The following is a 13,557-nucleotide window of genomic DNA, read 5'->3' as shown; positions in this document are numbered from 1 at the left end:
TGAAGCTGAGGGGTGACCTTATAGAGGTTTACAAAATTATGAGGGGCATGGATAGGATAAATAGGCAAAGTCTTTTCCCTGGGGTCGAGGAGTAGAGGGCATAGGTTTAGGGTGAGAGGGGAAAGATATAAAAGAGACGTATGGGGCAACTTTTTCTCACAGAGAGTGGTACATGTATGGAATGAGCTGCCAGAGGAAGTGGTGGAGGCTGGTACAATTGCATCATTTAAGAGGCATTTGGATGGGTATATGAATAGGAAGGGTTTGGAGGGATATCGTTTGGGTGCTGGCAGGTGAGACTAGATTGGGTTGGGATATCTGGTCGGCATGGACGGGTTGGACCGAAGGGTCTGTTTCCATGCTGTACATCTCTATGACTCTATGACGCTGCCAGATCTGTTGAGCATTTCCAACATTTTCGATTTTCATCCCAAAATGAAAGGTTTGGGGTCATGCAGATAGGGGGAATATTTGTGCATTCCGATTGTGTAATATCCGAGGTGACGTCCTTGTGGGTGCTCTGGCGAGAAACCAGTTAAACCAAATGCTCATGTTTCATCCAGGAGCAACGCTGCAGGAGGTCGGCTCGTGTTGGGTTCCACACACTGCCATAGCGCCCCCTGCGACAGCAACGGGAACTACTCACCCCCGCGGTGTTCCGCCCCCCCCCCGGCCTTCGTACCCTGACGGTCTGACGGTCACCCGGCGTTGATTGGTCGCCGCCGCTGTCAATCGGGCTTTGCCCTGGCCGCGGTTGGCCCTCTCGGCTGTCAGTCGGTCAGGCCGGCCGGAGGACCCCGCCCACCCACTCAGGTTTGGGAGAAGGGGGAAGCTGTGGGGGCGGTCTTCAACCCGGAGGCTGTGTCTGCGCACGGCGGCGGCGAGGCGAGGCGAAGTGAAGTGAAGTGAAGTGGGGCCAGGCCAAGCCAGCAGCTGGACGTGAACTCGGAGAGCGGGTTGGTATCATCGCGTCGAACCCCATTTTGTGAACGGCGGTCGGGCAGGGATGGAGCTGGCCGGAGGGGGGGGGTAAAAGAGGGCCTGACTCCCGGCCTCGAGTGAAAGGACTGCAGGCCCCAGAGCCAGCTCTGGCGGAGCCGGGGGCTTGCGCTGAGAAGCTCAGCGTGTCTCCAAGCAGCCGCTGTAAGAACCCCGTGCCCTGGAGCCCCTGACAGTGGCTGAAAGGGAAAGGGTCCCTCACTGGGAAGTCTGATCAACTTCTTGTTTACTCACAGGGTCGATCTGCTCACCACATTATCTTCACAGCTGCTCTTGTGATTTGTTACAGTACTTCCTGTACTGTCACCTCGTGTGTTTTTATAAACAAATTGATTTGTTGTCCCAATCTTGTAGAACGTGCATTTGTTTTATTGTTATGGAAAAAGTGGAGGGCATTACAATATTTCACTTTCTTTTTGGTGTTACCTTTGCTCTGTACCAGAGCCGTGGAAGTCCCCAGTGGTCCTCTGGGATTATGGTGACTTTGACAGCGCAGAAAAAGCCCTTTGGGGCGTTGAGACTACCACCTAACTATTCTAATCCACTTGCCATGTGTGCCTTAGCATTGCAAGTGTACCTAAATACTACAAAAATGTTATGGGATTTCAGCCTCTTACCCCTTTCAGGTGGTGAGTTTGAGATTCCCACCACCTTCATCACGTCCCTGGTGAGCCTCCCGTCTCTTACCTTAAATCTACAGTAATTCCTCAGTATCCATGAGGGTTAGTTATTGAGAATACCTATAAATGATTCAATTTGTGAGTATGTAGCTCACGAGTTTTTAAAAAAAAGTGTTAAAAATTGTGGATATGTAAGTTTTGCCTGCAGATGTTGAATTTTGTTGATTTTTTTTGGCGCGGATAGACGAATTCATGATTTTGTGGATACCAAGGATTTACTATATGCCCCAGTCAGTGATCCTTCCAGCAAGGGGATAGGTTCCTTCTCATTGACCCTATCCGTATCCCTCTTAATTTTTTACATCTCAATCTCATCTTCTCCTTCCATGTTCTCTGTACAAAGGAAACCAACCCCTGTCTACAAGTTGTGGAGGCTAGATTACTGAAGGCATTTAAAGGTGAAATGGATTTTTGAAATAATAAAGAACTGAGGAGTGAGGATTGCAGTGTGTGCTTCTCACAGAGCTTTAAGTTTGTTTTTTTATTTTGATTGGGTTGATGCCTGTATTTACGCCTGCATCAGATAATGTAAACTTGGATTGGTTGACCTGTCCTAAATTTCCAAGTGTACCTACAGTTGAAACTGTTACATTGCAAATGCTTACCACAGCTGGAATTACAATGGCAGATGTTGATGCATTGCAATAAATATAGTTGTTTTTGATTTCAATTTTAGTTAAATTCTATAGCATAATTGCAGCTGTGTCATTGTGAAAAAATAATTGATTTCTGAAAGCCATTGTTCAATCTGAAATCTAGATATTATGGGGTGAATGAAAAGTTAAACTGTATTGCATTTTAAGAAATTAAATTAAATTTTTGAACGTGTATCTAGAATAAAAAATCAACAAGATAGAGCCAACTGTGGCTGACAAAACGAGGGAAGTGAAATTATAGCACTGCTATTCAAGAAGAGAGAACAAACTATAGGACATTTAGCCTGATGGCAGTTTTTGGCAAGATACTGAAATCTATTAAAGAAATGCATAGAATCCCTATTGTGTAGACAGAGGCCATATTGCCCACTGAGTTTGCACTGACCCTCCGAAAAGCATTCCACCCATACCTGTAACCCCGCATTTACCATGGCTAATTCACCTTAAACATGTATTTAAAATCATATGATCAGACATAACCAATGGTTTTGTGAAAGGTAAATTGTTTTTGACAAATTTAATATTTTTTATAAGCTGTAGAATGTGGTGTATAAAAAGGGAACTGTAGAGACCTTGTACTTGAATTTTTAAAAATATTTGATCTGATGAAACATTAAGATGAGGGCTAATAAAATTGGATGCTGTTATATTAGCATGGAAGAATGTTGGTTAATGGAAAGAAAGCACAGATTAGAGGTAAATGCAGCATTTTTAAATTGACAGGCTATAATAAGTGGAATTCTGCAAGGATCAGCACTAAGGTCTCACTTACTGAAAATATTTTTTACTGACTTCGATGAAGAGAGAGTAATTTATGAAGGATGCAAAGTTAGATGGGAGTTTAAGCTGAGAGGAGGACACCTAGTTACAGAGGTTCCCCAATTTATAACATCTGACTTACTGACGTGATCGCACGCAGGTGTTTAACTTTAATAACTTGACATACAAAAACTTTCTTTACTTACATATGGTTCCTTTTACGTTGTCCTGCATTGTGATCCAGCTCGTGTACAAATCAACTTGCAAACAGACTCTCGAACAGAACCCCTTCAAAACTTGGGAACTGCCTATAAATCAGTTCAAGTGAATGGGTGACAAGGAGGACTATAATTTGAAAAGTGAGGGTTTATTTTCTTTGGTAGTAAGAATAGAAAATCAATATTTTTAAAAGCATGGAACTTACAAATGCTTATGTTAAGAGAGGCTTGAGTATATTCACATAAGGAATGCAGCAGGTTTATATCCACGCAGAGCAAACCATTTGGAGGTAAATGGCAAGTTGGCCTTTATTGCAATGGAATTAGAGGATAAGAATGAAGAAATCTTATTGCAGTTGTATAAGGATTTGATGAGAGCACATTGGAGTACTGTTTGCACTTTCGATTTCCATATTTGAGGATATATTAGTATTGAAACCTGGAACATCAAGAGCTTACTAGGTTGGTCTCTTGAATGGAGGAGGGTTATGCTGCAATGAAATGCTGAGTAAATTGACCCTACACACTCTGCAGTTTAGGAAAATGAAGAGGAAGGTGGATATGTCACTAGACTAGTCCTACATAAAGCTCAGATAAGTAGGATGGGGATGTAGGTTCAAATTGTACTATAGAAGATGAATAATTGAATGCAATTAAAAACCTAGAAAATGAGAGGTTATCTCATTGAAACATACAGGGATTCGATGGGCTAAATGATTAGACACATTGCTTCCCTGGTTGGGCAGTCGGGAACATGGGCCCCAGCCTCAGGATAAGAGTTCAATTATTCAGGACTGATGTGAGTGATTTCTTTATTTCAGCTTGTGAATGTTTAGAATTGTCTGCAGAAGTTCTGTGTGTACTCAAGATTAAGGTTGAGGGATTTGGGTAACATGCATAGAAGTCAAGTTTTGGCCAAGAATCAGTCATAATCATATTAAACGTTGAAATTTAATGTGAGGATGCATTGAACAAATTATTCCAGTGATGACACTTATTGCTGTTAAATGCACAAGTAAACTGGTAAAACCTGATTGATCACATGTCAAACTCTGTCAATAGTTCAATTCAGTTTTCATGGCTTAAATGGCACTCAGAATCTCCCCGAGCCCACTTCAATGGTGTGCCATGTTTATCTGTTATTTGTGTACTAATGCTGATCATTTGTCGAGAGTGTTGTGGTGAAAGAGCACAGCAAGTCAGGCAGCATCCGAGAAGCATGAGAATCGATGCTTCGGCCATAAGCCCTTCATTAGAAATGCTGATCATTTGTTATTTTTGAGCTTGAGTAATAACTCAAAACTCCCATTTCATCTCTAATCCTGCCCTCCTGAACATACTCAGTTATCAATTTTGCCACCATTACTGATTGCCATCGAGTTTTTCCAATTTATTTATTCTCTGGATGTTGCCATTTCTGATTAGTTAATGCCCATCCATGATTGCATTTGAGAAGGTGACAGGGAGTCACCTACTGAATTGCTGAAGTTCATGTGGTGCATGTACACCCACAGTGTTGTCAGGAAGGGAGTTTAGGATTTTAACTCAGTAACAATAAAGATTGGTGATATACAGGATGCCCTCATTTAAAATTGGGTTATATTCCTGAAAATCATGACCCGTGAATTGGGTACTGAGGATAAGTTTTGCTCAAAAGCCAGTGAAAATATTGAAATACTATGCCATACATACACAGCATTGTATTCCTAGTTGAAAAAACTTGACAGACAAATGAGGAAAGCTTCAGTGAAGAAAGTGGGTTTTTCTGTTGGAAGACATATCTTTTTAAGAAATCTACAGTACAGGTACAATACAACTCAGCTATTGTACCTGCTTAGGCAAATTATTGTGGAGTACAATACAGCAGAGAATTCTTCTAAGAAAACAGCCCACGCCAGTTTCTTTATTAGTATAGGTATGAACAGCAGGGAATTTTTGGAAAACTAAGCACAGAACTATTTTTAAAACACATGATCTTCACCAGTAGGGTACAGACACAATGATGCTAACTCTAGCAAAACATTCAGGGAAACTTGCTGTTGATGTGATTTTGTGAGAACCATGATTACATGAGATGTGACAAGGAAATAAGGAATATTAAAATGACTCTTGAAATGAGCAAAGATAAAAAAGAAATAATGTCAAAGTGAAAAAGTTTCAAAAGGGGAGACATAAAACAAGGACTCCCCATAAAGCCAAATCAGGATGTAGTGTGGTTTGCGCACAAAACTTGACTGGTGGCAGTATTCCTTTGTACCTCTTGTTTTTGTCCTTCAAGATGCCAGTTTAGAAAGAGCTTTTGTAGGAACCTGGACCAGGTGCTATACTGCCTCATGTCGGCAGTGGATGGGTTGCCAGTCAAGTGAGCTGCTTTGTCCTACATGATATTCAGCCTCTCGAGTATTGAAACTGTACTTGTCCAAGGAACTAAAGAGTATTCCAATCCCTATTTGACTTAGTACCGTGTGGATATAGAGCAGGCATTCAGTATTCAAGAATTGTCTGGGCCCTAAGCTTTGGAGTTTCCTCCCTGAACTCCAGACTCCTTTTAAGATGTTCCTTTCAAATCCACCTCTTTGATCAAGCTGTTGACTATTAACCCTGTAATGTTGTTGATGTGTCTCGGTGTCAAACTTTGATGGATAATGATCTTATGAAGTATCCTGCGTTGTTTCACTGAGCCCCTGCCCTAGCACCCCCCACACCCCCCTTGTTGCACTAAATAAAAACCGAAAGAACCACAGATGTTGTAAATCAGAAATAAAAGCCGAAGTTGCTGGACAAGCTCAGCAGGTCTAACAGCATCTGAAAATAAATCAGAGTTAATGTTTTGGGTCTGGTGACCCTTCCTCAGAACTGAGGACTTCTTATTGTACTCTTCACTCTGACCCCATAATATGCCACACAATACTGGTGGTTGTTCACTGCAATTATAGAGTCATAGAGATGTAAAACATGGAAACAGACCCTTCGGTCCAACCCATCTATGCCGACCAGATATCCCAACCCAATCTAGTCCCACCTGCCAGCACCCAGCCCATATCCCTCCAAACCCTTCCTATTCATATACCCATCCAAATGCCTCTTAACTGTTGCAATTGTACCAGCCTCCACGACTTCCTCTGGCAGCTCATTCCATACACTTACCACCCTCTGCGTGAAAAAGTTGCCCCTTAGGTCTCTTTTATATTTTTCCCCTCTCACCCTAAACCTATGCCCTCTAGTTCTGGACTCTCCGACCCCAGGGAAAAGACTTTGTCTATTTATCCTATCCATGCCCCTCATAATTTTGTAAACCTCTATAAGGTCACCCCTCAGCCTCCGATGCTCCAGGGAAAACAGCCCTAGCCTGTTTAGCCCCTCCCTGTAGCTCAGATCCTCCCAACTGGCAACATCCTTGTAAATCTTTTCTGAACCCTTTCAAGTTTCACAACATCTTTCCGATAGGAAGGAGACCAGAATTGCATGCAATATTCCAACAGTGGCCTAACCAATGTCCTGTATAGCCGCAACATGACGTCCCAACTCCTGTACTCAATGCTCTGACCAATAAAGGAAAACATACCAAACGCCTTCTTCACTATCCTATCTACCTGCGATTCCATTTTCAAGGAGCTATGAACCTGCACTCCAAGGTCTCTTTGTTCAGCAACACTCCCTAGGACCTTACCATATTGGGGGTCAGAGTGAAGAGTACAACAAGAAGTCCTCGGTTCTGAGGAAGGCTCACCAGACCCGAAACATTAACTCTGATTTGTTTTCAGATGCTGCCAGACCTGTTGAGTTTGTCCAGCAACTTCGGCTTTTGTTTCTGATTTAAATTGTTCCTTTATCTCAGTAACCACTCGTGGTAAATGATACAAGTTCTGGGAAACAGTTTTATTAGAATACTGTTTCTCCTCATTGTGATTTATCTTCACAAAACATTTTGCAATTTAAAGTCCTCTAATGGATTCATACCTTAACTTCCGTCCGGTTTTTTAAAAAAATTGAGTTTCATAGCCACAACATCTTATTTGTCTTGTGTTTTTATTGTATGTGTTTTGACTGTAATATTCCTGGTATAGGATGCCTAACCTTAATACATCTGGTCAATCAGTATTATTTACAAAATTTCAAATATCCGTGCTTTTGCATCCAATGCAGGCTCATCTTTCTAATGACATATAAGTTTTCTTTGTATGGTTCCTGAGAATACTTGATCCTTGTTCCCAGGAGAGCCATGGACTAAGAAGATATGTGGATTCAGTTCCAATGGTCACTTTTGTCAGGAGATTAATTTAATGGAGGTTGATGGAAATGGACTATGTACAGTCATGTGGGCTATAAGCTGGATAATGGTCATTAAATAGGTGATTAATTACTATAATCCTTTTGGTGACAAATTGGAACTTTGGGAATATTTTCTAGTTTGAAAATGTAACTTGTTGAAGTTATTTTCAAGGGATAAATTTATATTAAAGCAAGTCCTTTAGATGTGCACTAGCTAGGCTAGATCTGTTTTCTCTTAGTTTCCTCCGAAATGGGCAATAGTTTTATGCAACTGTGTTGCCTCCTGAGCCATTTTAAAGAGTAGTAAGAGTTTATTTCAGATCAGGTAGGGTTAGCATTAGTGAACAAATTGAGATTTTATGGCTTCTTTCACAGTCTACCTCAAAGTCGCATCACATTGAAATCATTTCCACAACTCGCTTCTTTGGAATTTGAATGCTCAACATTTGGATTTAGTACTTAAAAATGTGTTGCTGGAAAAGCGCAGCAGGTCAGGCAGCATCAAAGGAGCAGGAAAATCGCGTTTCGGGCATAAGCCCTTCTCCAGCATCTGCAGTCCTCACTTTCTCCTATTTGGATTTGGTAGTCTAACTGCTCCAAGTTCTGGAACAACATCCATTAAAGTTTATCTGAAAATTCTGTCAAGTCAATACACTTCTGATTTTATTTTATTATTTTGAGTTTTAGCACCTTTTGGTTCCCAGTGGTGATCTCAGTCTTGCTTTGCACGACAGTGTAGTCAATTCTGGGAACTACTGCTGTTGTGTCCCGGTCCCACTTCCTAGAGATCACAGTGACAACTGTATTTTTCAGACAGCCGCAGACAAGTTTTCCCAAACTGCAATATCTGATTAGCGCATATTGCATTATTATTGCACTGTTTTTACAGCCAATTTGATCAGTTTCATATACTGAAGACACTCTGCCTGTGCTACCTGCCCTTTATTTCTCAGGAGTTGGGTAACTACCACAGGATTTTGAATTTTTGGCAAAGGAATTTAACTATGTTGTGTTTATTTTGAGAAGGGTTGAAGGTTGTACGCCTCCATCAACAATGGAGATTTCCTTTTTGACCTGCAACATTTTTTTTTGACAACGAATATATTGGGGGCAAAAGAGTTCTTGGCCAAATTATCGAGGTGATTTGAGGGGCAACATTTTTTCCTTTTGCTGTAGTATTTATTGCTTTTGGTTGACAGGTAAGGCAACCCTGTCCTGTAAATGTTTAAATAACAATTTTCACTTTAGTTCACCTGTCTCAAAGTGAGGATAGTTTCTTGTGTTCTTGGAGCAAGTAAAGACTTGTATTTATATAATGACTTCCGTAGAGAATACTTTGCAGGTAATTAAATTTTTTGGAATGTTGGAAACATTACAAGCCAAGATAGTTCATCGTTTTTAACTAGGGATGGATGTTGGTGCTTTTCTGATTGGTGCTATACTTCAAGCAATTCCAACACAAGTGAAAGTCTTGATTTCCAGTTGCTTTTGTTTTTGCTGGTTGTTGTTTAGGGTTTAGCCTGAGCAAACCTCAAAGTCCTTCGTATCAGGGCTGAAGTTTCCCCTGAGGTAAATTATGTTGTGATAACCTGTGTTGGTAATTGCCTCTCATCATCTTTTGATGATGATCTGAATAAATGATCCCAAGTTGTAGCAGAGTTTACAAACCCAGTTTGTGATAAATATACAGTTCATAATGTATTTGCATTTCTGTCTTTGCTTAAATAAGTATCTTTCTTTTGAAAACCTGATTTAAACAAAAGACCACTCACTTGAAATTTCATAATGCTTCCTGAGCCAGGCTGGCACCAACTTTAAAACCAACTTATCTTTCAGTTGTTGAGGTGCTTATTCGTGAGGTGCTTGAGCCACCTAGGGCATTGTCCCCTCTCTCTGATCTTCAAAATTGTAGTCAGTGAAAGTCGCTACCTTAGAATGTGACATTTCTTTTGTACTGTGACCAGGACCTCTTCGTAATTTGTGTTTGTGTGTGTGTGGATTGAGTAGAACAGGTTCTTAAGCAGCAAATTTGGAGAAACTGAAGATCAGTTCTCTTAATCAGTTGAGAAAATAAATTGTGATCCCTGGGATTGTTAAAGATTTATCACTTCAGGCTGCCATTATTTGGGTCATGGTGAACTTGAAGCTTGAGGAATCAATTCCCAGACAACCTGAACAAGCAGCTTTCTGTTGACGTGAACACTTTGTCCTTGGGAATTAACCCTTAAACTTGCACTGTGAAGATTATGAAAATTCCTAAAACAACTCTCAAAGATTGTTTTTTTTTAACCACAATCAATTTGTATTTCCCCTATTCAATACTTTTAAATCCTTCAATTTTTCAACCTTTGCCATCCTGAGTTAAAAAAACACATGCGCGTTATAGTCCAACAGGTTTATTTGGAAGTGCTTGTTTTCGGAGTGCTACAATCTAAGTGAGAGTTGCATACAAGTTTAGAATACCTTGTCACTGCTGCAGAATGCCTTACGTATATGTAAATATAGCAGGACAATATCTTTTCATGTACTTTTCTGTTTCTGCCATGTGTGTGGCGAGGAGATTGGCAGAATCTCCCAGTTCACTACATCCTTTGGCCCAAGTTGATATATTCTGAGTTGAATGAAGTGTTAAAGAATTATTGACTTTTGCATGGTAGCAGATTTACTCTTTCTGCCTCCGATGTTAAGAGTCTTAAGTCAACAACATTCACTGGAAAAATAAGCAAATTGACTTTAGAAGTTTTGGAGGTTTGAGCATATGGGTACAGCATATCCTGTTAAACAGGATATCATGTGGTTTTGTCCACTTTCTTTCAAATGGGAACTTTCAGAAAATTCAACCCAAGTCAGTCACCATAGTACCTGTTATTGATTTGTAATTAAAATAGCAGGAGGATGGGAGCCTATGCAGCAAGACAGAAGAAAGGGAAACCAGTGCAAAAGTAAAATTCCGAATGGGAGACAATAAAAGTGATAAGCAGAGAATCCATGGGCAAGAATCATACAGGGTTACAATGCAAAGTAATGCAATTAGGGCTAAGAATGTTAAAAAGACAAGTCTTGTGTTTTAATGTATAGAACATTTGCAATAAAGTGGATGAAGTAGTCCTGCTAATAGATCTAAATGGTTGTGGTATAGTTGGGGTTATCGAAGCTTGGCTGCTGAGTGGCCAGGGCTTGGAAGTGAATATCCAGGCACACTCAGTTTTTAGAAAGGACAGACAAAAAGGAAAAGGAGGTGCGGTAACATTACTGGTTAAACAGGGCATTAAAGCAACAGAGAGGAAGAATATTAGCTCTGATGAAATGGAATTTGTGTGGGCAGAGCCAAAACAAACAGAGGTAGAAAGTAAAATTTGGTTAGGAGTGGGGGAGTCCTGTGTATATCTCCAAACTGTGTTTGTAATGTTGGGGAAGGCATTAAGTAGGAAATTAAAGACCCAACCAATAAAGGTGCAGCTGTAATTCAGGTGACTTACCACATGAAAATTTGGCAAATCAAACCAGTAACCATGCCGCAGAGAAGGAATTCCTAGAGTGTATGCAAGGTGGGTTTGAGGATTACTACTTTGAGCAATCAACTAGAGAACGGGCCACCCCAGACTTGGTATTGTGTAGTCAGGAGCCATTGGCAATCTAGCTGTGTGAGATCCCTTGGGTAAGAGTGACCATAATATGATAGAATTATTAATTTAAGATAGAAGGTGATAAAGTTGACTCTGAATCTTGGATCATGAATCTAAATAAAGGAAACTACAATGGAATGAGGTGTGAGCTTGTGGTGTAAAATTATGTCCCAATACATGTGTGAATCATAATGCAACACATGTATTGGGCCAAGCAGTGGAATGTGGTGAAAGGGTTAAAATTGTGTCCCAATACATGTGTGAATCTAACTGAAAATGGAAGGTGTCGCTTAGTCCCGTGTGAATCTTATTATACACCTTCCCGTGTGAATCTTCTTATCTGTACGTAACCAGAATGGAATGTGTTTTTTAGCCTTGCTCTGCTGTTCACATGAATGTTTATATCTGGAAAAGAGTATATCAGCTGGAAAAGTCTCCAGTTCGGTAGAGTCTGCTCCGGGGTTGCGTTTAACCGCCGTGCTTGGGTTGTTGGCAACCGCTCTACGAGAACTGACGGCTCCCAGTTCCGGTAACACGTAGAGTGAGTATAAACCAGACCCGTTGTAAGTACGAGACCTGGTTGTGGCGACGCTGCGGGGAATAAAACACTTATATTCTAGCAGACTCGCCTCTTGGCTGTTTGTTCTGTGTCAGACTACTTTCCTGCGAGCCTGGTCCTTGACCTTGAGAATTTTTTAAAACAGAGCTGGGTGTGATAAAATACATTACCTACAGTGACAGCAGTGACAAACATTTAAAGAGTTCATAGAGGAATTGTAATAATTGTTCATTCTTGTCTGGTACAAAAATATAATGGAAAAGGTAACTCGATCATGGCTAACCAGGGAAATTGGGGATGGTATTAGACCCAAGGAAAAAGCCAAAAAAAAGACCTGAGGATTAAGAGCAATTTTAGTTTTCAGCAAAGGAGAACAAAGGAATTGATTAGGGGGTGGGTGGGGGGGGGCGGAATATAAACTGAGAGTAAGTTTATGGTAATATCGAAACTGTAAAAACTTCGATAGGTATGTGAGGACAAATGTAAGTCTCTTGCAGTTAGAAACAGGGAACGTTATAATGAGGAACGAAGAGATGATGGACCAAATAAATACATATTTTGGTTTTGTCTTCACCAATAACGTCCCAAAAATGTTGGGGAGAACACGGCCTAGTGCCAGTGAGGAGCTGAAAGGAATCAATCGTAGGGAGATGGTATTGGGGAAATTGATGGGATTTAAAGGCTAATAAATCCCCAGGGCCCAATAATCTACATCCCAGAGTACTTAAGGAAGTTATGCTTTAAATAGTGGTTTCAAGAATCTGTTCTCTGGAACTGCTCCCGTAGGTTGGATGATAGCTAATGTAACCCTGCTATTTTAAAAAAACAGATGTGATAAACAAAATTATAGTCCACTTAGCCTGACATTGGCAATGGTGATATTGTGACAGTCCATTATAAAAGATTTAATAGCAGAGCACTTGGAAAGCAGTGACTGGATCAGGCAAAGTCCGCATGGATTTATGAAAGGAAAATCATGCTTGACAAATCTTTTGGAATTTTTCAAGGATACAACTAGTAGAGTTGTAAGCGAGTGGATATGATTTACTTGGGCTCTAAGAATTTCAATAAAGTCCCAAATAAGAAATTGACATATAAAAATAAAGTGCTTAAAGGGATTAGCAGTGTACAGATGTGATTAGACAACTTGTTAGCAGATAGGAATCAGGCAGATAGAATCAATGAATTTTTTCCAAGTGACCAGCAGTGACTAGTTGGTTACTGTGGCGATTAGTACTTGGAAATAAAACAGAAGTTGCTGGAAAAGCTCAGCAGGTCAAACAGCATCTGTGAAGAGAAATCAAAGTTAACATTTCAGGTCCGGTGACCCTTCATCAGAACTGTTCTCTATGCCAGGTGCAGCAGACATTGAAGAAACCAAATGGTATGTTGTACTCAAATCTTCTCACAATGAAGTCCAAGAACAGGAATGCCTTGCTGCAGTTGTGTAGTCCTTTGTGAGACTCCACACAATACTCTAAATGTAGTTTTGGTCTCCTTACCTCAGGAAGAGTGTTCTGGCTGTTGGGGAAACACATCAGAGGTTTACCAGACTGATTCCTGAAATGGTGGGACTAACTAGTGAAGACTGACTGAATCAATTAGGATGATATTCACTGGAGTATAGAAGAATGGGGGATGGGGGGGGGGGGGGGGAGGTGGTCTCTTTGAAGCCTATCAAGACAGATGACGCAACCTGCTCTTGGGAAATAAGGTAGGATAGGTGACTGAGGTGTCAGTGGGGGAGCACTTTGCAGCCAGCAACCATAATTCTATTAGATTTAAAAT

At 40.7% G+C, this 13,557-nt stretch overlaps 1 protein-coding gene across 2 annotated transcripts in view; it reads left to right on the top strand.

The window, feature by feature from the left end:
• Positions 1-815: 815 nt before the first annotated feature.
• mbtps1 (membrane-bound transcription factor peptidase, site 1) overlaps positions 816-13,557 on the top strand; it is a 142,895-nt gene continuing 130,153 nt past the window's right edge. For both annotated transcript variants that reach the window (XM_043707204.2, XM_043707203.2), the window contains exon 1: positions 816-956. The gene's annotated coding sequence lies outside the window, so the exon portion shown is untranslated. The remainder of the gene's footprint in view (positions 957-13,557) is intronic.

The sequence above is a fragment of the Chiloscyllium plagiosum genome, unplaced genomic scaffold, assembly GCF_037043375.1.
Source record: "Chiloscyllium plagiosum isolate Xiang-an unplaced genomic scaffold, Cpla_swu_hap1 HiC_scaffold_17, whole genome shotgun sequence".
Classification (NCBI taxonomy): Eukaryota; Metazoa; Chordata; class Chondrichthyes; order Orectolobiformes; family Hemiscylliidae; genus Chiloscyllium; species Chiloscyllium plagiosum.
The sequence above is the reverse complement of the archived record's forward strand: the minus strand, read 5'-3'. Positions and strand labels throughout refer to the sequence as shown.